This window comes from Notolepis coatsorum (genome assembly GCF_963971535.1).
Source record: "Notolepis coatsorum genome assembly, chromosome: 1".
In the NCBI taxonomy this organism is placed as follows: Eukaryota; Metazoa; Chordata; class Actinopteri; order Aulopiformes; family Paralepididae; genus Notolepis; species Notolepis coatsorum.
This window is the reverse complement of record NC_140165.1, coordinates 133,700,891-133,722,464: the sequence shown is the minus strand read 5'-3', so window position 1 is coordinate 133,722,464 and position 21,574 is coordinate 133,700,891. Positions and strand designations below refer to the sequence as shown.

Genomic DNA, 21,574 nt, shown 5'->3' with positions numbered 1-21,574 from the left:
TTTTCTCAGAGTGTCTTCCCCTGATCTATATCCCATTCAACCTGTTTCTGTCGGTCATGCTTGACCAGAAAAAGCGATAAACGCTAAAAAATGAAGTTTAAAAAAGAAAAAAAAGAAGAAGAAGCGTCACACACGAATCCCCGCGGGGAAAACAGAGAAATATTTGTCTCAAAATTCCGTACGTAACTCCAAGTTGATCAAGTGTGTCCTTATAATTCCGTACGTAAATCTAAGCAGATCAAGCTGTTTTTAGAATTCCGTACGTAAATATAAACAAATCAAGCGTGTTTTTATGATTTATTAAACACAAATTGAGAGGTGTGTTTGTGTGGATCGTTTTTATGATTGTGGATTCTGAGGTGTGTGTGTGGATAGTTTTTACGATTGTGGATTCTACTTTACGATTGTGGATTCTACTTTTGCGTTTGTTTATTTTTGATAGAAATCTACCCCCATAACATCCTCTCAATATGTGGGACGTGGTCTCAAATGGTGGGACAGTACAACCAAAGGGGGGACACCTGGTCAGTGGTCACCCTACCTGTGACCTGTCCCTCCTCGGTGCGCACCGTCTGAGAGCCGAGGCTGGATATGGATACTCCACGCTACTTTATGAATGGATGGGTGTGGCGGCGGCCGCGCGCGAGTGACTGGCAATGAGCTGTCGTCACTGCGCTCGCTGATAGGCACTGGCGCTGGTCGATGACTGGCCTGGAGTGAAGCGCAACTGGGCTCCGCGCCGCTTGACAACGGAGAGAGAGAGCGAGAGCGAGAGCGAGAGAGAGACGGATACAGCAGCGACACCACCAGCGAATGCTGAACTTCTAGCGAATTTGGTGAGACATGTAACGCAGGCTACTACTACTACTACTATATCTGCCCGAGGGGTTGGATTGCAAATGGGGTGCGTCGGAACAAAGGACCTATTCTTTTGAGGTGGGGGGGAAATAAAAATAAATAAAGAATAACAAAGAAAATCAATAGAGCTGATGTTTTGCTTTTTTTTGCCAGATGCGCTTGTCATGAAATGATTTGACAATAATACTATAAATTGATGCATTGTGCTAGTCAGTGTAGCAGAGTCTATCGTGTCCATAAAGTATCGCAAAGATATTACGATCAGCCTTGAGGGGAGAAGACAAAGAAAGTCGGGGCAAGGCTCCCTCCAAAAGCTCCCTTATTGTAGGTGTGACACAATCAACAAAGGGACGTGGAAAACTCGCATCAGCACCAGGACGAACAACACCGCAGACAGACAGGCAGACAATACTATCTATGTCTGCAGCTTTTGCAATATGCAGCCGTCTTCATGTAATTACATTCCTTCTGGCGTCTCTCGGCTACTCGTCTATCTGTCACTTCGCGCAGATCACAACAAAACGCGCTCCAGAAGGAAGCCATAATTTGAGGACAGTCTTCAAGTCTGGACTGGAACACACAAAAAAACAAGAAATATGTGAAACAAGTTACTTCTAATTAGACGTTGTCAATCATCTAAACTAAGGAATGTTCTGAAGTGCATGTGTGTTGTGCCTTAATTGCAGTTAAATGGGAAAAGCAACAGACGAGCGTTGCCCAGAATAAACTGAAAAGGAAAGCGGAGAGGTATATGAAGCGGACATCGAGAGGAACCCTGAACGATTTTAGTGGTGAATGTCTGTTAAAGGTAAGTCCCGCAAATTGTTTTCACTGTAATCAATGCATAGCTTATACCAGCAGCCCAATGAAACGTAGGGCTACAGTAAACACTTGTTTATGTGGTTTGCTGTTCAGTGTTTTGCCTTAATTCAGTTTGAAGATAATATTTAGAGTGGACAGGACTGGTTATTTAAACTTCGTTCTGGCTAATAGTTGCTCTCTTTGTTAAACGTATTTTGGAAACATGAATGAATGAATGAATGAATGAATGAATGAATGAATGAATGAATGAATGAATGAATGAAAACTTTATTTAACAGATTGCAGAATGGGTACAATACAGTACGGCTCAATACACACAATTGTTAAGGGGATGCAGACCTGAGAAAGACGTTTGTCTTGTTTCCATCAGGGTCCCCCATTTTCAATTCATATAGACATTTATGACATACACAACATACATGACATTTATGGCATAGGGACATATAGGTATTTAGTACTGATACATTTGTGACATAAACGGTATTCAAATATACAGTAGGCCTACTGTTACCCCTAGATCCTGACAGAGTATATACATATGATGGGGAGGGGACTGTACATTAGGAGGGGGTGGGTGGGTGGGAGATAAATATACATACGGCGGGGAGGGAATATATACATGCGGTGGGGAGGAGACTGTCTATTAGGAGGTGGTGGGGGTTTTGGGCATTTAAGGTGTCCAGTTTCGAATTGCAGCCTCCCGTAGGTGCTCTTTAAGAGCGGTTTTGAATGTGGGTAGGGATTCACATTCCTTTACAGCTTTGGGTAGGGCGTTCCACATTGATGTGGCATAATTGCGAAACGTATTTAGTCCCTTGTTTGAGCCGAATCTGGGTTTAACATGATTCATAATGAAGTATAGACTGCAGACTAGTGTATATAGTATAGCCTTACTTAATTATATAATATAGGCCTATGTGTTGCGTTTATTTTAGTTGAATTATGTCTTTCTGACTTTTTGAAAAAAGTCAAAACAACAACAGAAAATGACGGTTTCGAACGTCAGTGTGGGTGTGTCACCTCAAGTGAGCTGAGGAGAAATATGCGCAACATGAAAACTGAAACTGACTGCTGCTGAATGCTGTGCATAACGGAACTTCTGTTACTAATCTTCACAGTCCTGATGTACTTTTATTGCCAATGGCTATCATTCATTTATCAGTGTAATTCATGGAGGCTGACATATTAATTAAAAAAGATGCCATATGAAAAAAACATTCTTGCGCTCCGGATTGCTTTTGAAATCCACGGTTCTTCTAAAATGACTCTGTCCCGTTGCGTGTAGAAACGCTGTCCACAAGATTCAAGTTTCTCCTCCCTTCCAAACACCTGCTGTCCGACTCTCTAAGTTAAAGGCATAGTTTAGGTGTTACGTCACTCGTTGACTAAAGTGCCCCAGTCGATGACCGCAGCCACCGACTCCTTCCTCCCACAGCATGCAGTACCCACTGTCGGGACAGTTAAAAACTGCTCAAAGTAAGACGGAATGGAACTTGATTACTATGACACAACTTCCACAACACCACCCAGCATATAAGCCTCCCTTATCAACTTCCCTACCTCGACTTTTCTATCAGCTGTGGAATTTGAACCATTCTTCCTTGGGTGAGGCCCATCTGTCCCTGCTCCATGGAATAATGTGAGTCTCCGGAGGAGGCAGGGTGTGTGTGTTGGTAACTGGGGCTTTCCAGTGGGGTTGCACACCGAACATTCCTGGCTGCTGGATGGCCGTATAACGGCCAACTCTGCATAGCTGGGAGCCATATAAGATGCTGTATCTTTATGTGTTGAGCAAGAATCACACACACACACACACAGACACACACACACACACCGGCACCCCCCACCCCCCATATCCATGTAACTGTACCCCCAACGAGCATTGGAGCAGAGGTATATATGTGTGTTTGTGTCTTTTGTGTGTTTGTCTGCATTCCACTGAGGAGCGCCTCGACTTTGTGGCATCTCATGACCATCTCAAAAGCCATGCAGAAGCAAGCACACACACACATGCACACACACGGACACACGCACACACACGCACACACGCACACACGCACACACACACGCACACGCACACACACACACACACACACACACACACACACACACACACACACACACACACATGTTGTTAGGCACCCACAGGCATTCAGTGATAAAAACGGACACAGAGAGAGACCCACTCACAAAGAGACACCAAATAACAGTGTCTTCTTCTACTTGCACCCCATGAGGTAAATAAGAGAGAGTTTTAGAGAGAGAGATATAGTGGGGGAGAGAGAGAGAGAGAGAGAGAGCGAAAAGCAAGCGATTGTGCGATTGATGGCAGTTGTATAATTTGTCTTTCTCCTTTTTTTCTCTCTTTTTGGCTCCTGCCGTGGTTGTTTTTTTAAACGGGGTGTCCGTGTGCAAAGAGTCTGTGTATGCAGCAGCAGAGAGGAGGGAGGAGGGGAGGAGGGAGGTCAGGCAGAGAGAAAGTCGGCCTCACCGGTAAGGAATGGAGCAGAGAGCAGAGAAGGATGAAAGAAAAAGAGAGAAAGAGAGGGAGAGACAAGAGAAGAGGAGAAGTGAAGAGAGACGAAAGGAGAGAGGAGGCGAAGAGAAGTGTGAGGGGGGGTATGAGAGGAGAAGAGAGAGAGGGGTGGAGGGAGCAGACGGGGAAAGGAGGAGGGTAGATCCTGAGGAAGAGGGACTCGAAGGGGTTCTGGCTGAGGGGAAATAAAGCAAAAGAACAGAACAGGCAGAGAGAGAGAGAGAGAGAGAGAGAGAGAGGGAGAGAGAGAGAGAGAGAGAGAGAGAGAGAGGGGGAGAGAGAGAGAGAGAGAGAGAAAGACAAAGAGAGAAAATACTGAGAAATAAAGAGAGAGAAAGACTGGGAAAGAGAGAGATACTGTAGGGGGAGAGGGGAGATAGATACGAGGAGAGAGAAAGACTGTGCGCGCGCAAGAGACAGGACATCAGGCGTTGGATCAGTTACGACTTGCAAAATATGATATGTCACAAGACAAATACACACTGTTCAAATCTCCACCCCTGCTTCGCTGAGCCCACTGCAATCAAGTCCTCTAATACCAGAACGCAGAGAGAGAGAGAGAGAGAGAGAGAGAGAGAGAGAGAGAGAGAGAGAGAGAGAGAGAGAGAGAGAGAGAGAGATGAAAGAAAGAATGAGATAAATTAATAGGAGTAAACTTTGGTGTAAACCACCACATCGACTGCTCTTCCCACAGTATATCTCCTCGGGTGGAAGGGAAAGTCCTTCAGAGTCCTTACTTACATCCTCTGTGCTCTTGAATTGAGTCCTCATGTAAGAACCCTTTCAACATCCGTCGCAACTTCCTCTAATGTGGTAGATTCGCTGTGTGCGTTGGTGTGTGTGTGTGTGTGTGTGTGTGTGTGTGTGTGTGTGTGTGTCTCTCTGGGTGTACTCTACATTTTACAGCTGGTCTGCATCACAGTGGACAAACTAATGTGGTTATAGAGTTGAGGAAACATCCCTGATTTGCTGCAATTAGTGCTCACTTCTCATGACTATACAGATCATGCATTTCTATATTCACACATGCCACCTAATAACATGACTGTATGTAGACATTCAAACGCTCACTCGATATACCCATATCACTTGCCCCTGTAGCTACTTGATACACACAAACATGTATGCATCTGGACAGGAACACACGCAGACAGACAGACAGACAGACAGACAGACAGACAGACAGACAGACAGACAGACAGACAGACAGACAGACAGACAGACAGACAGACAGACAGACACACACACACACACACACAAATATTCAAGCATACTAAAACATAATACAGACAGTTCATGTGTGGGTGAATGTTTTGTTTGAACATGCATGTGTTTGGTCACACACACACACACACACACACACACACACACACACACACACACACACACACACACACACACACACACACACACACACACACACAAGCATACTAAAAAACACACAAACATACTCAGACAGTTGATGTCATGTGTTGGGGAATGTATTGTTTGCATGTGTGGTTTGGATACAGAGATGTTGTGTAGCCAGCGAAAACAGGACAGGAGAGGTGGAGGGAAGAGGAGAGGAGAAAAGGAAGTCTCTTTGTTGTTAGTTCTGGATTAATTCTTAAACACTATACAGTGACTCATAGTTCATTAGTTGTTTGTGAATGTACACTTCCTGATTAGTATAGTTCATCAGTTGTTTGTGAATGTACACTTCCTGATTAGTATAGTTCATCAGTTGTTTGTGAATGTACACTTCCTGATTAGTATAGTTCATCAGGTGTTTGTGAATATATACTTCCTGATTAGTGTAGTTCAGCAGTTGTTTGTGAATGTACACTTCCTGATTAGTATAGTTCAGCAGTTGTTTGTGAATGTACACTTCCTGATTAGTATAGTTCATCAGGTGTTTGTGAATGTATACTTCCTGATTAGTGTAGTTTAGCAGTTGTTTGTGAATGTACACTTTCTGATTAGTTTCTAGATACCAGTGATGGGCAAGCTACTTGGAAAATGTAGCAAGCTACACTACAAGTTACTCTTGATTAAATATAGCTCAACTACAATGGAAGCTATCCCCAGAGAAATGTAGCAAGCTACACTACAAGAACATGGCAAAAATAGCTAGCTACATCGGCACTATTTTTTTTTTTTTTTACTTCGTGACCAAGTTTCCACCAAACAAATAGGCAGGAAGAAATTTCTCAGTTTGATTGTTTATTATAAAACTGAAACAAGCCCTCGGTCTGGCTTTTTGTGTCATCCTTTTAACATGAACTTGTATTATGTACAAAATCCAGGAAGGCAAGTTTAGCTGGGTGCAGCCTCTACAAAAGAAAAGAAAGAGACCATTTGGTTTTATCAGTTTTTATAGTATAGTTTGTTGATTACTTTTGATGCAGTAATGGTCTTTTTCTTTTCTATTCTATCTTTATGTATTATTTATCCCTAAACTCTGCATCTTCTGAAACCTGCCCACTTTATCAACCAAAAACACACCTGAAAACACACTTCTTCAATATCTGAATTGTTTTACTTCATTTTACTAGTATTATGCTACCATGTATATACTACTACCCAACTATGCTAATATGTCTATACTACTACAGTATGTACTCAGAGTATAACACTCAAGCTTGACACTGACAAACAATACTACTTATCCTTGGCTGCTAGATATGTACCACTCCTACTGACTTGTTGTACACAATTTGTAAGTTGCTTTGAATGAAAGTGTCAGCTAAATGACCAAATGTATTTAAATATGTAACTCACAAAACATTCCATGGCCCCAAAATCATGTGGGGACCCCCCCTGGGGGTCCTGTCCCACAGGTTGAGAACCACTGCTTTTCCCTCTTTTTTTCTTTTCTCCACCCCAATAATATTGTTCATTTTCTGCCTACAGTGAAACATCATCATGATAGCAGCTATCTTAGTTAAAGCTAGGGCTGGGCGATATGACCAAAAACATTATCGCGATAAAATTATAAAATAATTTTCATATAATTCGATATCGATAATTATCGTCGATATAATGTCTGTTAAGTTTAATTATCTTCTAATATGCTGCTGCGAATGTCTCAAGTCGAGTTGATGTCGTCATCAGTCCTCGCATGTTAGCAGTTAGCCGACAAGCGGAGTATCTCATGACAATAAATATGACACTAAAATACTCTCTTCCGCCACAATATATTGAAACGACGTCCACTCCCACACTACTATAAACGTAGCCTCAGAATTTAAAACACACACATACTCGGCACGTAAATATATAAAACAGTGCCGTGCAAGCTAGTTAACCTAGCCAGCCTGTTGCTTCTACGCGTTGTATTCCATGACAATGTGCTAAATATCACACTAAAATACTCTCTTCCGCCACAATATATTGAAACGACTTCCACTGTATACCCCCACTACTATAAACGTGGCCTCAGAATTCACCACACACACATACTCTGCACGTAAATATATAAAACAACGCCGTGCAAGCTAATTAGCCTAGCAAGCCTTGTTGTTGAGTGAGTCCTACCGCTCTGGGTCTCCTTCCGGGTCTCCGTCGCTCTCGGCCATCTCCTTCACTGATTGGTTGTTAGCTGTTGTGCGTAGCACGTCATCACGTAAGGTTGGTTGTTGTTAGTGAGTGTGCTGAGCCGAGGCTGAACGGAGCCAAGCTTGGAAAATCGATATATCGAAACTTTGCGACCACGTTTCATGTTTATTTCAAGGAAATAATTTATCGCGATAGTTATCGTTATCGTTTTATCGCCAAGCCCTAGTTAAAGCTGTTGACAAAGTGTACTGACTTGTGTGCTGTTTGGGAACAGTTGATTTTCATCAGCTCACCTGAATGTGTTCTCAAGTTAGTGCTGGACGTGTTGAGAGAGCAGCATATGTTTTAGCCGTTTTTTCAGTCAAACTCATAAATGTGTCCCAGATAGGGCCATGGAGAGTCATTGTTGTTATTGACATCATCATCTTCATCAATGCCATCGAACCCCTCTGCCATTTCGCGCAGACTGGTTCATGTAATCCGTTAAATTGCATTGCAAATTTTCATTCATTCAATACGTCTGTGTTTTGATTTTCACTTCCTGCTTTGCGGCTGGAGTCCCGCCCTATCCTGCCTCTGATTGGCCTACCCGCAATGTTTTGGCCTACCATACCCAATCGTGAGTCGTCACTCATATCTAATTCAACCAACCAATCATAGTGGGTTTTTTACTGGGAGTTTTCTTTTCTCCTCGCAGATCTTCTAGTCTAGACTGTTTCTCTCGAAAGTAGCGTGTAACGTTTCTCGTCGCTACGTTACTACTTCGTTCTATAAATAGCTCCGCTACAGAGATCGCTACCCTGGTTAAAAAGTAGCGAGCTACCAGCACGCTACTGAGAATTGTAGTTAAGCTATGTAGCGTCGCTACTTGTAGCTAGCTACTGCCCATCACTGCTAGATACTCAGTCAACCATTGATCCCACTGAAATGTTACCCTGGTTGTTGTTGATGCAGGGGGATCAATGGCCTCCTTCTGCCCCTCTCAGACAGCCTCAGGTTGGGCTGAGGCCATGGCCTGAGTGGGTATCCTGTCGAGGGGTTCCAGGTCAGATAGGGCTGTTTGTTACACATGCTGGATATTATTGAAAGAATATGTGGAAAGAGTTCAGCGCTCCTGGGACAAGGGTGCTGTCAGTGTACACAGATAACATAGGGCCCTTTCTCACTCACTGCTCTGTGTCGAATCAGACCCGGCTCGCATCAGAAAAGGGTGTGTCTGTCTGAGTGAGAACGCTGTCCCCCGTCCCCGCCCCCCGCTGATTCGTCCCCGGGGGCGCTGAACCTGGACCGATGAAATAGGTGGTCTCAGGTGCGCACTAGTGGGGGCGGTTAGGCCTGGCAATTTTGTTTGCCATTGCTATGTCTATACATTGTTCTAATGCATTTATTTCTATTAGACCAGTGGTGCCCAACCAGTCGGCCGTGGTCGACCAGTAGATCAATGACATTCAATATAATGCATATAATCGATGCAGCAATGTTACTAGTAAAGGCTAAGCTAACTAGCGTTTAGCCGTTAGCTTAGCGCTATCGTTAAAACGCTCAAAAGCGGACTCTACAACACCATCCATTCGTGATAAAATGGGGTGGGTTATATTGACAAGGCTTGACAACAGAGGTTCAAATATAACTTCATATTTATTAGTTATTTGTTTCTTTATATCAGCATCCATTCTCCAGTCTCCGTGTTAACACTTCCTGTGTTTACATTTTGAGCGTGACATCATCGACTACGGCAAGCTTACAAGCTCAAAACGCAAACCGTAAACAAAACCCAGAGCGCACCAAGACTGAAGTGTGTACACAAACTAGAGGGGGGAGAGGGGGGGGGGGAGTTCGGCACGGAACTCGGAATGAGGACGGCACGGAGCTGATTCGACCCCGATGTTGAGTGAGAAAGCCCCCATAGACTGTTATTGTCCTGCTGTTAGACTTTTAGCTTTTAGCCTAACTCTGTGATGTAGTATTTAACAATACTTCAGCTAATGTTAGGGTGTACAAGGACATTTTAGACAATTATAGGATATCAGACCTCTCAGTGGCTTGAAGCCATAAAGTTCAGATGGGCCTTTGCTTGTTCTAACGGTGACGAATTATTTAACCCTTTCAGGTGTATGTTTTTGCAACATCTTCGTGGCAGGGTTTTATAGCAGGGTGTACTATTTCCCTATTAGCGTTCATAATGGCGATGGTGGTAGGTGGGGAGAGATGGCAAGGATAAAGCTAGGATGAAGATTAAGCCTAGTAAGTCAAGAAGCATTTCATTGACTAGAGCAGGGGTGTCAAACTCATTTTCACAGAGGGCCACATCAGCATTATGGTTGCCCTCAAAGGGCCAAAGACCGTATAAATGTTAATGTAATGTAAAATAAATGTAGCTACACATTTACATTATTGTTAAACATGTTGTTTCTGTATTTATTACTTATTCAAGTTATACATATTGCAAATGCATTTGCATAAATGTAAAAATATATGTTAGCTTATGTTATTTTAACAAATAATTTTAGTTTATCAGAACCCCATATTACTCCATCAATCAATGATCAAACCATTCAAGTAAATAACAAAGAAGAATATCATCAAATACAAGCTATGACATTAAGTTTGTTCAAAACCTTTTTGTCACAGTCAAGAGGGGCAGAACTAACAACTGTGAGCTGCAAAGAACACGTGGGACAGATGTAGCTGATGTTACAAAAACAAATGGCTGCACACAACCTTGCAGAGGCCATACATCCAACTAATGGAAGATAGTTTAATTAACTTTAATTAACAGATTGCAGAATGGGTACAGTACAGTACAGCTCAATACACACAATTGTTAAGGGGATGCAGACCAGAGAAAGACTTTCGACTTGTTTACATCAGGGTCCCCCATTTTCAATTCGTAATGAAATTGCTATTATGTGTCTGCATGAACACACAACTGTAACTGTACTCAAAAATAACAAAATAAGTGTTGTCTCAGTTCACAACTATATTGGTCAAGTTTTGGGTGGGACTTGTTTGCGTCCCTACAGCTTCTTATTCAATTGAGCGAGATGCTCGGTTATGTCACACAGCCAGTTTGCATCTGACAGTTCAGACAATATTTCTTCAACCCTTTGTTACCTATTCCGCCTGGATCTTTTTTGTATTTTGGGCTGTAAAATTGTCAAAGAATGTCTGAGGAGTAAGTGCTTTTGGCTTTTTTCCTTTGTTACTTCATCAATACCTCAGATGTTCAACATACATGTATGTGTAACAAGAATGTGTAATAACTAAGGCTGTCAAAGTTAAAGCTTTATTAACGCATTAACCCACAATTATTTTAACACTGCTATTTTTTAACCCAATATTAATGTAAAAAAAAAAAAAAAAATTTTACCTGAGCTCTTGGGGGGCCACATCAAATGACGTGGCGGGCCGCATTTGGCCCGCGGGCCGTGAGTTTGACACCTATGGACTAGAGGGAAGGTCATAGAGAGAACGTTTTACAGAGATAAGGAGGAACTCCCATCTATATTGCACAATCTGGTGAAAAGTTTGGGTAGGGATTTGAGGGCTGTTTTAGGGCCATTATGGGCCATGTCATACATTCGTAGTGTGTGGTGCCATAGTATAATTAATTATTTATTGGCATGTTAGACTTTCTTTTGTGATTGGGTTTCTTCATTGAGCACTTATCCTTATCATTAAGGCACAATTATCTTGTGTTTTATTACAAAATGTGTTGTTGTCTGTGACACTGCATCCAGCTAACTCTGTTTCCACACCCTGGGTGGAAGAATCTCCTTTGCATAGCCTCAGATGACAGATGACAGCCATAGGCCTGTGGGTAGCTTAAAAGCCAAACATCTTACATACAGCGTCACTATGGGCGGCTGCTAATTGACAAGTTGTGGTTCATAAACATTCTGTTTTTCCTCTTTTTTTTAGGTTAACGTTAGGCGTGAGCTTTCCATTGAGGTTACTGTTAGGGTTAAGGTTAGGCGTGAGCTTTCCATTGAGGTTAGGTTAGGGTTAAGGTAAAGATTTGTTTTTTAACCGACTATACCAGAGATATGCCTGGCTTTTAGGGAGTCCTCTTAGTCCTGGGGTAGGGTCTGGGTCAGTGACAGCGTCAGGTAGCGTTCCAAGTTCCAACAGAACAGAGACACTGTTTATGGGAAACAAAAGCCTTGAGATCTCTTTAAACGACATACTTTGTGATATATAGTGATGTAATTGTGATGCAACAAAACATCTTGGGCTGAATGTGTCATCCTGTCAGGGCCTCTAAGGGGGCTCACGTTAGCTTAGGAAACACAGACGTGTTTAAGCCTACATTCACCTTGCGCTTGTGCGCATTCAAGCAAGCACACATTCAATCTTTATTCAATCTTTATTCAATTTTGAAAGATCATTGAGCTTGAGAATATACAGTAAGGATTTACCAATGGATACTAATGTATTGAGTTTTTTAGTACATTGTAGTTGTAGGACATTCCACTTGTTGGGGGCACAGAAGCTATTGATTTCCCAAGTTCAGTGCAAACTTTGGGGATTTGAAGTGTGAGCCAATCATTGGAGTGAGTATGATAAGGTCCAGAGGTCCAGTCTAATAATTAAGTGAGGTCCAGTCCAGTCTAATAACGATGCATGTGCACATGAGCAAGCAGCCATACACAGTCACACATGAACACAAGCAAGAACACATATGGTGCATGTGTCAAGAAAGTCAAGAAACCTAGAATAGCAAAACATGCTTTACAAATAAAGTGTATTATTATTATTATTATTATTATTATTATTATTATTATTATTATTATTATTATTATTATTATTATTATTATTATTATTATGTGCACGCATGCGTGTACACACACACACACACACACACACACACACACACACACACACACACATTATACTAGATGCCTGTCTATCATAGAATTGCAATATTGATTCAGTTTTATTGTTTGACTCCAGACTGATGGGCCATTAGATCAGAATGATTCCACAGCCCCGGAGTCAGTTTGTTATCACTGAATAATACATAACTCATTCAGATCAGATGTGTGTGTGACAGTGTGTGTGTGTGTGTGTGTGTGTGTGTGTGTGTGTGTGTGTGTGTGTGTGTGTGTGTGTGTGTGTGTGTGTGTGTGTGTGTGTGTGTGTGTGTGTGTGTGTGTGTGTGTGTGTGTGTGTGTGTGTGTGTGTGTGTGTGTGTGTGTGTGTGTGTGTGTGTGTGTGTGTGTGTGTGTGTGTGTGTGTGTGTGTGTGTGTGTGTGTGTGTGTGTGTGTGTGTGTGTGTGTGTGTGTGTGTGTGTGTGCGTGTGTGTGTGTGTGTGTGTATATTTCTGTATGTGTGTAGTTGTGTGTATGTGATTAGATCCCTGGTTTCCTCTGTCATCCGCTGTTCTCATTTGTAGCAGAAAGCCGACCCTCCTGGGCAGGTGGCAGTGCAGAGTCATATGATTGAGAATATGCTATATTTCTGTATGTGTGCCTGTGTGTGTGTGTATATGTGTGCCTGTGTGTGTGTGTGTGTGCAGGGGCGGACATAGCACATTTGCCCCCCCCCCCCCCCCCCCCCCCCCCCAACAAAAAATCAAAACATCGCAGCGCTACCAACCGGTTAACCCTTTTCACTGCGACAATACACAGAAGGTTAACCCTTTCACGACCGTCGGTTGTGTGATAGTAAAGGGTTAACCCTCTGACGTGTGGCAGTGAAAGGGTTAACAGTTATACAGTAAAGTGGAATGTTCGCACACTGCTGGACCTGGCTGAAACACCTGACAGGCCACATCGCAGGACAGCACTCGTGGCCCTGGAACTCGCAAGGTATAACATCGACATTGCAGCTCTCAGCGAGACTAGACTACATGGAGAGGACTCCCTGACAGAGGTTGGTGCAGGATACACCTTCTTCTGGAAGGGGGTCCCTGAAGGCACTCGCCGCATCCATGGAGTAGGCTTCGCTGTGAAGTCCCAACTGCTGCAACGCATCCCAGAGTCCCCCATCGGTGTTAGCGAACGCTTAATGACATGGCGCATCCCCCTTGCAAAGGGACGCTTCGCCACTCTCCTTAGTGCTTATGCACCAACTTTAGATGCTGAGTTCAACATCAAAGAGGATTTCTACCGAGCCCTCGACTCAATATTACAGAAAACTCCAGCTACGGACAAGCTCATATTAATGGGAGACTTCAATGCTAGAGTGGGCACGGAGCACCTGGTATGGGACAGAGTTATTGGCCGACATGGAGTAGGGAAGATAAATGACAACGGGCTTCGGCTCCTCTCCCTCTGTGCAGAACACCACCTGGTCATAACCAACACCATCTTCCAGATGAAGAACAGGTTCAAAACTACCTGGCAGCACCCCCGCTCTAAACACTGGCATCTCCTGGACTATGTGATTGTACGCCAAAAAGACCGACAGGACGTCCTTACCACCCGAGTCATGCGTGGAGCCGAGTGTTGGACTGATCACCTCATGGTCAGATCCAAACTCCTCATGAGTATCCAACCCCGTGGACCGAGGGTAGCACCTAATAAGAAACTAAATTCTGCAGCACTGAATACCCCCACCTCAAAAAACCACCTCCGACAGCTCCTTGCTGAAAACCTCAATAAGATCCCGGAGGAATCAGCTGACTGGCCAGCTCTGCGCCAGGCTATCCACAGCGCAGCCTCTGAGGCACTTGGCCAGACGAGGAAACGACACCAGGACTGGTTTGATTGTAACTCAGCCAAGATACAGTCCCTGCTAAAAACCAAGCATGAAGCCCACAAAGCCCTCCTGTCCTGCCCTGGTTCTCCCACCCTGAAAGCTGCCTTTGCTGCAGCAAGAACAGCAACCCAGCGAGCCCTCCGGACTATGGAGGATGCCTGGTGGATACAGAAGGCGAAGGAGATCCAAAGCCTGGCAGACTGCCACAACATCCAGGGCTTTTACGATGCCATCAAAGCACTGCATGGCCCCAGGAAGCGGGCGACTGCTCCAGTTCGATCAGTCGACGGTTCTAAACTCTTTAAGGACCGACATGAGATCCTCACCCGCTGGGCAAACCACTTTGAGTCTTTACTCAATCACACCAACCCCACTGACCCACATATCCTGGATAATCTCCCAGACATGCCACCAGTCATGCACCTGGACACCCCACCACACTTCTCTGAGACCAGTCAAGCCATTGCGGGTCTAAAGAACAATAAAAGCCCTGGACCCGATGGCATCCCAGCAGAGGTTTTCAAACACGGAGGGTACCTCCTCACGCGCCGTCTGCACCTCCTGATCTGCAACATCTGGGAACATGAGACCCTCCCACAGGACTGGAAGGATGCAAACATTGTGGTCATCTACAAGCAGAAAGGGGACAGAGCAGTCTGCGGAAACAGCCGTGGAATCTCTCTCCTCTCCATCGCAGGGAAAGTGCTGGCGAAGATCATGCTGAACAGGCTGGTGGAAAACATCTCTGAAGCTGCGCTTCCGGAAACGCAATGTGGCTTTCGGAAGACCAGATCCACCACCGACATGGTCTTTGTCCTGAGGCAGCTGCTAGAGAAGAGCAGAGAGCATCGCAAGGATCTTTACATAGCCTTCATAGACCTAAGCAAAGCCTTCGACACCATCAGCCGTGAGCTGCTCTGGAAACTCCTCAACAAACTTGGGGTACCACCCAAGTTTCTCTCCATCCTTCAGCAGCTGCATGACGGGATGCAAGCCAGAGTCCAGACGGGTGAACTCCAGTCAGAATCCTTTAAGGTTAATGTTGGGGTGAAGCAGGGCTGTGTCTTGGCTCCGGTGCTCTTTAATCTCCTCCTCTCTGCCGTCACCTGCCTCTTCCGCCGAGCCATGGGACATGAAGACGGTGTCCATGTGGAATACCGCCTTGATGGTAGCCTCTTCAACATCCGCCGGCTCCAGGCACACACAAAGACAAAATCCTGCCAAGTATGTGAGCTACAGTACGCTGATGACTGTGCCATCTTAGCTCACAGTCCAGAGTCTATGCAGCATGCTCTCGACACCATATCCAGCCTGTACCAATCCTTCGGTCTCCAGGTCAACATACAAAAAACCGAAGTCATGTCCCAACTCACTTCCCGAACCTCTACACCTCCCAGTTTTCACATAAACGGTGTTCCACTCAAAACAGTGGATCATTTCACCTACCTCGGCTCCACTCTGTCCTCATGCTGCTCCCTTGACGCGGAGATACACACATGTATCAATAAAGCGGCATCATCCTTTGGACGCCTACGCAGCAGGGTTTTTGAAAACCGAAACCTGAAGATCAGCACCAAGGTTGCCGTTTACAACGCAGTATGTCTCTCCACTCTGCTCTATGGAGCAGAATCCTGGACCCCATACCGCCGGCACATCACCAACTTGGACGCTTTCCACATCCGTTGCCTCCAAAGGATCCTCGGCCTGACCTGGGAAGATCGAGTCCCCCACACAGACATCCTCAACAACACCAACTCAATCTGTATGGCCGCAGCTGTGGCCAAAAAACATCTTCGTTGGATAGGGCACACCATACGTATGCCTGACCACCGCCTGCCCCGCCAAGTCCTCTATGGCCAACTGAGAGGAGCAAAGCGGGCTGCTGGAGGCCAAAAGAGACGCTTTAAGGACTACACCAGGGACCTCCTAAAGTGTGCAAACATCACGCAGCTTGAAACTCTGGCACTCGACAGATCAGCCTGGCAAGTCACTTGTGCCACTGCAGTTTCCCAAATACACCAAACGAACCAAGACCGAAGATCTGAGAGGCGCACGCAACGACACCAGCGGGCGGCTGGCATCCCCCAGGTATCTGGCTTCCCTTGCGCCATCTGTGGACGGGTGTGCGGCTCAAGGATCGGACTCAACGCCCACGAGAAGTGGCACCAGCGGCAGTGTCGCTAACTCCCCTCCCCACCCCCCCCTCTCCCCATCCCTGGAGCAAGCGTCATCATCGAACACGATGGACAGCTAAGAGAGTGTGTGTGTGTGTGTGTGTGTGTGTGTGTGTGTGTGTGTGTGTGTGTGTGTGTGTGTGTGTGTGCGTGTGTGTGTGTGTGTGTGTATATTTCTGTATGTGTGTAGTTGTGTGTATGTGATTAGATCCCTGGTTTCCTCTGTCATCCGCTGTTCTCATTTGTAGCAGAAAGCCGACCCTCCTGGGCAGGTGGCAGTGCAGAGTCATATGATTGAGAATATGCTATATTTCTGTATGTGTGCCTGTGTGTGTGTGTATATGTGTGCCTGTGTGTGTGTGTGTGTGCAGGGGCGGACATAGCACATTTGCCCCCCCCCCCCCCCCCCCCCCCCCCCCCCCAACAAAAAATCAAAACATCGCAGCGCTACCAACCGGTTAACCCTTTTCACTGCGACAATACACAGAAGGTTAACCCTTTCACGACCGTCGGTTGTGTGATAGTAAAGGGTTAACCCTCTGACGTGTGGCAGTGAAAGGGTTAACAGTTATACAGTAAAGTACTGCACCTTTATTTTTTACAAGCAAGAACTAACAAGAGCTAAGAATAAATGTAAAGTGCACACTAAAGAATTAAAACAAATAAACAACTTAGCTAACACACAATAATAATAATAATAATAATAATAACAATAACAAAAAATAAAAGAATGTGCAAATTTGCTTTCAAAGAAAATTAAGAAGAAATGTAAAGTGCACACTAAAGAATTAAAACAAACAACTTAGCTAACAATCAATAATAATAATAACAATAACAAACAATAAAATAACGTGCAAATTTGCTTTAACACATTGACGACCGGCCCTCGCCATCTAATATGTGGCTGGAGGACAACGCTTTGTAAACAAACCGATGTACTTTTGGATAGCTATATATATACTTTATAGTATTGCTATCTGTCCATTCTCATTGTCACTTGAGTGCATAAACCGTGCCTTCATAATGGCTTAAAGAAAATAAAAATCCATCGGTTGGTTGTAATTTTATAGCGTTGTGAATATAAGCTTTATCGCAGTTTTCGTCTCGTATTTTTTCTGGAAAGCTATTTATATATCGAACAGCATTTCTGTTGTATATATACGAATGAAATAAAACAAACTGCTTAGCATCCGGACTATTACAGAGCATCTATGGATGAAATGGGGGCGGCAGGGGACACCAATTAGTATTATTGATTAGCAATACAGTGTGCGTTCAAGTAGCCACATTCACTGATCGATCGCTTGCGTTTTACAACAATGTCCAATCCGGCTGTAATTTGGGTTAATAGTGTCTTACCGTCAGCCCATGTGATCGCCGGCAGCATTTCCCCATTATTCATCGGCATCTGGTAGATCGATATGTCCATTGGCTGATCATAAATCCCATTATTCCAGGCTGAAATCTGCGCTTCGAACCGTGATCAACGGTGGAGGATGTTTGCTTGGGATCCAGGCTCATATGAAACGCCCATAGACAGTAAAAAAAAAAATTCCACTCGCCCACAATGATACTGCAGTGGAGCGATGGCGCCCCTAAGAGGATCTGGCCGGTATTGCATGTCGCCGATTTCAAGGAGGCGGGTAATCCGTTTATTAATATGGAATAAAACAATAACAACTTGCCACAAGTTAACTCGTGGCTCTGGTCCTCAACGCATGGCACCGAAACCCAAGTTAACTTGTGGTTGGGCGGCAAAGTGTTAAAAGAAAATTATGTATTGTAAAATATGTTACACATATATAATCAAAATATAATATGCTAAATAAACAAACAAATAAATAAAAATTACAAATTCACTTTGTCTAAAGAACTATTTACATTCCACTCCCTATCATCACACTTCAAAGTTAGCCTGTAGCTCCTACTGGTTTCCATTTACAGTGCAATCCTTCTGGCCTTCCTCGCTGCAAAGTCATCAATCACATCAAATTTTCCAACTCCTGAGCCAGCTCCTTCCCATCCAAATCAGATTGCCCTGAAGGTGTGTACAAGTGCCTCTGCTTGCTTCATCAGCTCTTGTTGTGGCAGGTCTTGGAAGTTGTACAAAATTGCATACTTTTCACCTTGGCACGTTTCTCGTCTTCTTCTTTTCTTCTCTTTTTATACTGGATGGCCGGATGGGTTTTGCCTCTTCATAGTTCTCTAAAGTTAGTCTTTCTTTCCTCAACGCTCAATTCTATAAACACTTGACCGATACCCATCAATGCACAGCGCTCTAGCATGTTCTGACTGTGAACACCTAAAGCTGAGGCTCAGACCGGCCGACCGTTTTAGATTTTTGGCTCATTTTCCCTTATGTTCGAATTTTTTTTATGTAAAAATAATGGTTGCAGATATAGAGGAGGGCGCCATAACTGCGCAGAGCAAAAAAAAAAGTAAATGAGTTAAAAAACTATTTAAAAAAAAAATAAAAAAATGTGGCGCCCCCCTCTGGGTGGCGCCCTAGGCAACCGCCTATATCGCCTGTAGGAGGCTCCGCCCCTGTGTGTGTGTGTGTGTGTGTGTGTGTGCGTGCGTGTGTGCGTGTGTGTGTGTGTGTGTCTGCCTGTGTGTGTCTGCCTGTGTGTGTGTGCGTCAGTGCATGGTGGAGTCACAGATTGTGTGTACGTGTGTGTACGTGCATTTGTGTACATACCGTATGTCCTGGAGTGACAGATTGTATCCCACGCCTTGAGATGGTGTCTTTGTGTTGATGTGTCTTTGTGTGTTTGCCCCAACGGGAACACTATGGGGAACACTATAAACAGATGGCGTTGACTAGAAAACCACACGCACGCGCACACACACACACACACACACACACACACACACACACACACACACACACACACACACACACACACACACACACACACACACACGCATTTGAAATGTTTATTTATGTCCACATGAACAGAAGTACAAGGAATACAAAGGACATAAACACTGCCAGTGCAGTCAGAAAGTATGAAAGAACAGCCAGTTACAAAGTGGCCGGCAGAACGCTGTTACATACAGTATGGCTGAACTACTCGTCGGACACATCGGACATGAATCATGGGTAAAGGAAACAACGCCTCCTCCAAATTGAGCAGCTTCCTATAATAGCTGATACTGAGCAGTACCTGGCTAACTGCTTGGCCTTCCTTTTGGGGAGACCGGCTACACACACACACTATAGGGCAAAGGTGTCTGACCTAGAAAGAAAGGGAGAGAATACCAATTTATCTCTCTGGTGTCTCTCCTCCTCAGACTCTACAGTGGATTATAGTGTCTCTCTAGTGTCTCCCCTCAGACTCTACAGTGGATTATAGTGTCTCTCTAGTGTCTCCCCTCAGACTCTACAGTGGATTATAGTGTCTCTCGAGTCTAGTGTCTCTCCTCAGACTCTACAGTGGATTATAGTGTCTCTCTAGTGTCTCCCCTCAGACTCTACAGTGGATTATAGTGTCTCTCTAGTGTCTCTCCTCAGACTCTACAGTGGATTATAGTGTCTCTCTAGTGTCTCCCCTCAGACTCTACAGTGGATTATAGTGTCTCTCTAGTGTCTCCCCTCAGACTCTACAGTGGATTATAGTGTCTCTCTAGTGTCTCCCCTCAGACTCTACAGTGGATTATAGTGTCTCTCTAGTGTCTCCCCTCAGACTCTACAGTGGATTATAGTGTCTCTCTAGTTTCTCCCCTCAGACTCTACAGTGGATTATAGTGTCTCTCTAGTGTCTCTCCTCAGACTCTACAGTGGATTATAGTGTCTCTCTAGTGTCTCCCCTCAGACTCTACAGTGGATTATAGTGTCTCTCTAGTGTCTCCCCTCAGACTCTACAGTGGATTATAGTGTCTCTCTAGTGTCTCCCCTCAGACTCTACAGTGGATTATAGTGTCTCTCTAGTGTCTCTCCTCCTCTGACTCTACAGTGGATTATAGTGTCTCTCTAGTGTCTCTCCTCCTCTGACTCTACAGTGGATTATAGTGTCTCTCTAGTGTCTCTCCTCCTCTGACTCTACAGTGGATTATAGTGTCTCTCTAGTGTCTCTCCTCCTCTGACTCTACAGTGGATTATAGTGTCTCTCTAGTGTCTCCCCTCAGACTCTACAGTGGATTATAGTTAGGGATGCCCCGATCGATCGGCCACCGATCGTTATCGGCCGATAATCAGTATAAATATGCGATCGGTGATCGGTGATAATGCTTTATTTTCGCCGATCGTCAAAACCGATCTCACTCGCTGAGTTCTGTCTCAGACACCGGGAGCTGCACACAGTGCTGCGCGTCTGCTCCTCCTCCAGCTCCTCCCGCACGCATGTAAACACGGGTCTAGTCTAGTGGGACGGGACCTCCGTGAGGCGCTAACGTTAGCTACCGTTACAAAATGACCCAGTCAACTATTCACTTTTAGTTTAATACATGATGAGGCATTGTCTAACCGAACGGTATCTAGCCGGCTAGCTACTGATAGCTCCTGATATCAACAAATGCTCCAGCAATAGTCTAGTACTAGTGTATGATACCTCCGTTAGCTCACGTTAGCTTAGCTCACTGTTTAAAACGAAATGTCCCATTCAACTAAATAGTTCACTGAGGCGTTGTCTTAACGTTATATAGCCGGCTAGCAGTAGCTACAGATAGCTCCTGATATCAATGTCTTATAACACTCATTCAATGCGTATTCGAGCCCCGGCTTGCATCGCAGTCACAAACGGGGCTAGCTGAGGGAGTAGGGTATATCTGCAGAGCCTAGGGTATATCTGCAGAGCCGCAGGGCATACTGAATGTGATTTGATCAAAGCAGAGTATACACAGACAGTGGAGATAGCGAGCATTTTGACTTGTTGCGTGGTGGCGATGTCTCGCAGATAATACAACTACAAGTATAATTATATAATATTTAAAAAAAATTAAATA

The 21,574-nt window shown here is 44.5% G+C and overlaps 1 protein-coding gene across 3 annotated transcripts in view; it reads left to right on the top strand.

Moving 5' to 3' along the window:
- Positions 1-721: 721 nt before the first annotated feature.
- Positions 722-21,574, top strand: part of rhobtb4 (Rho related BTB domain containing 4) — a 163,934-nt gene continuing 143,081 nt past the window's right edge. For 2 of the 3 annotated variants that reach the window (XR_014620613.1, XM_084331268.1), the window contains exons 1-2: positions 722-836; positions 1,545-1,666. The gene's annotated coding sequence lies outside the window, so the exon portion shown is untranslated. Of the gene's footprint in view, positions 837-1,270; positions 1,312-1,544; positions 1,667-21,574 lie in introns of those variants that run through there. The other variant, XM_084331269.1, reaches the window with a different exon arrangement.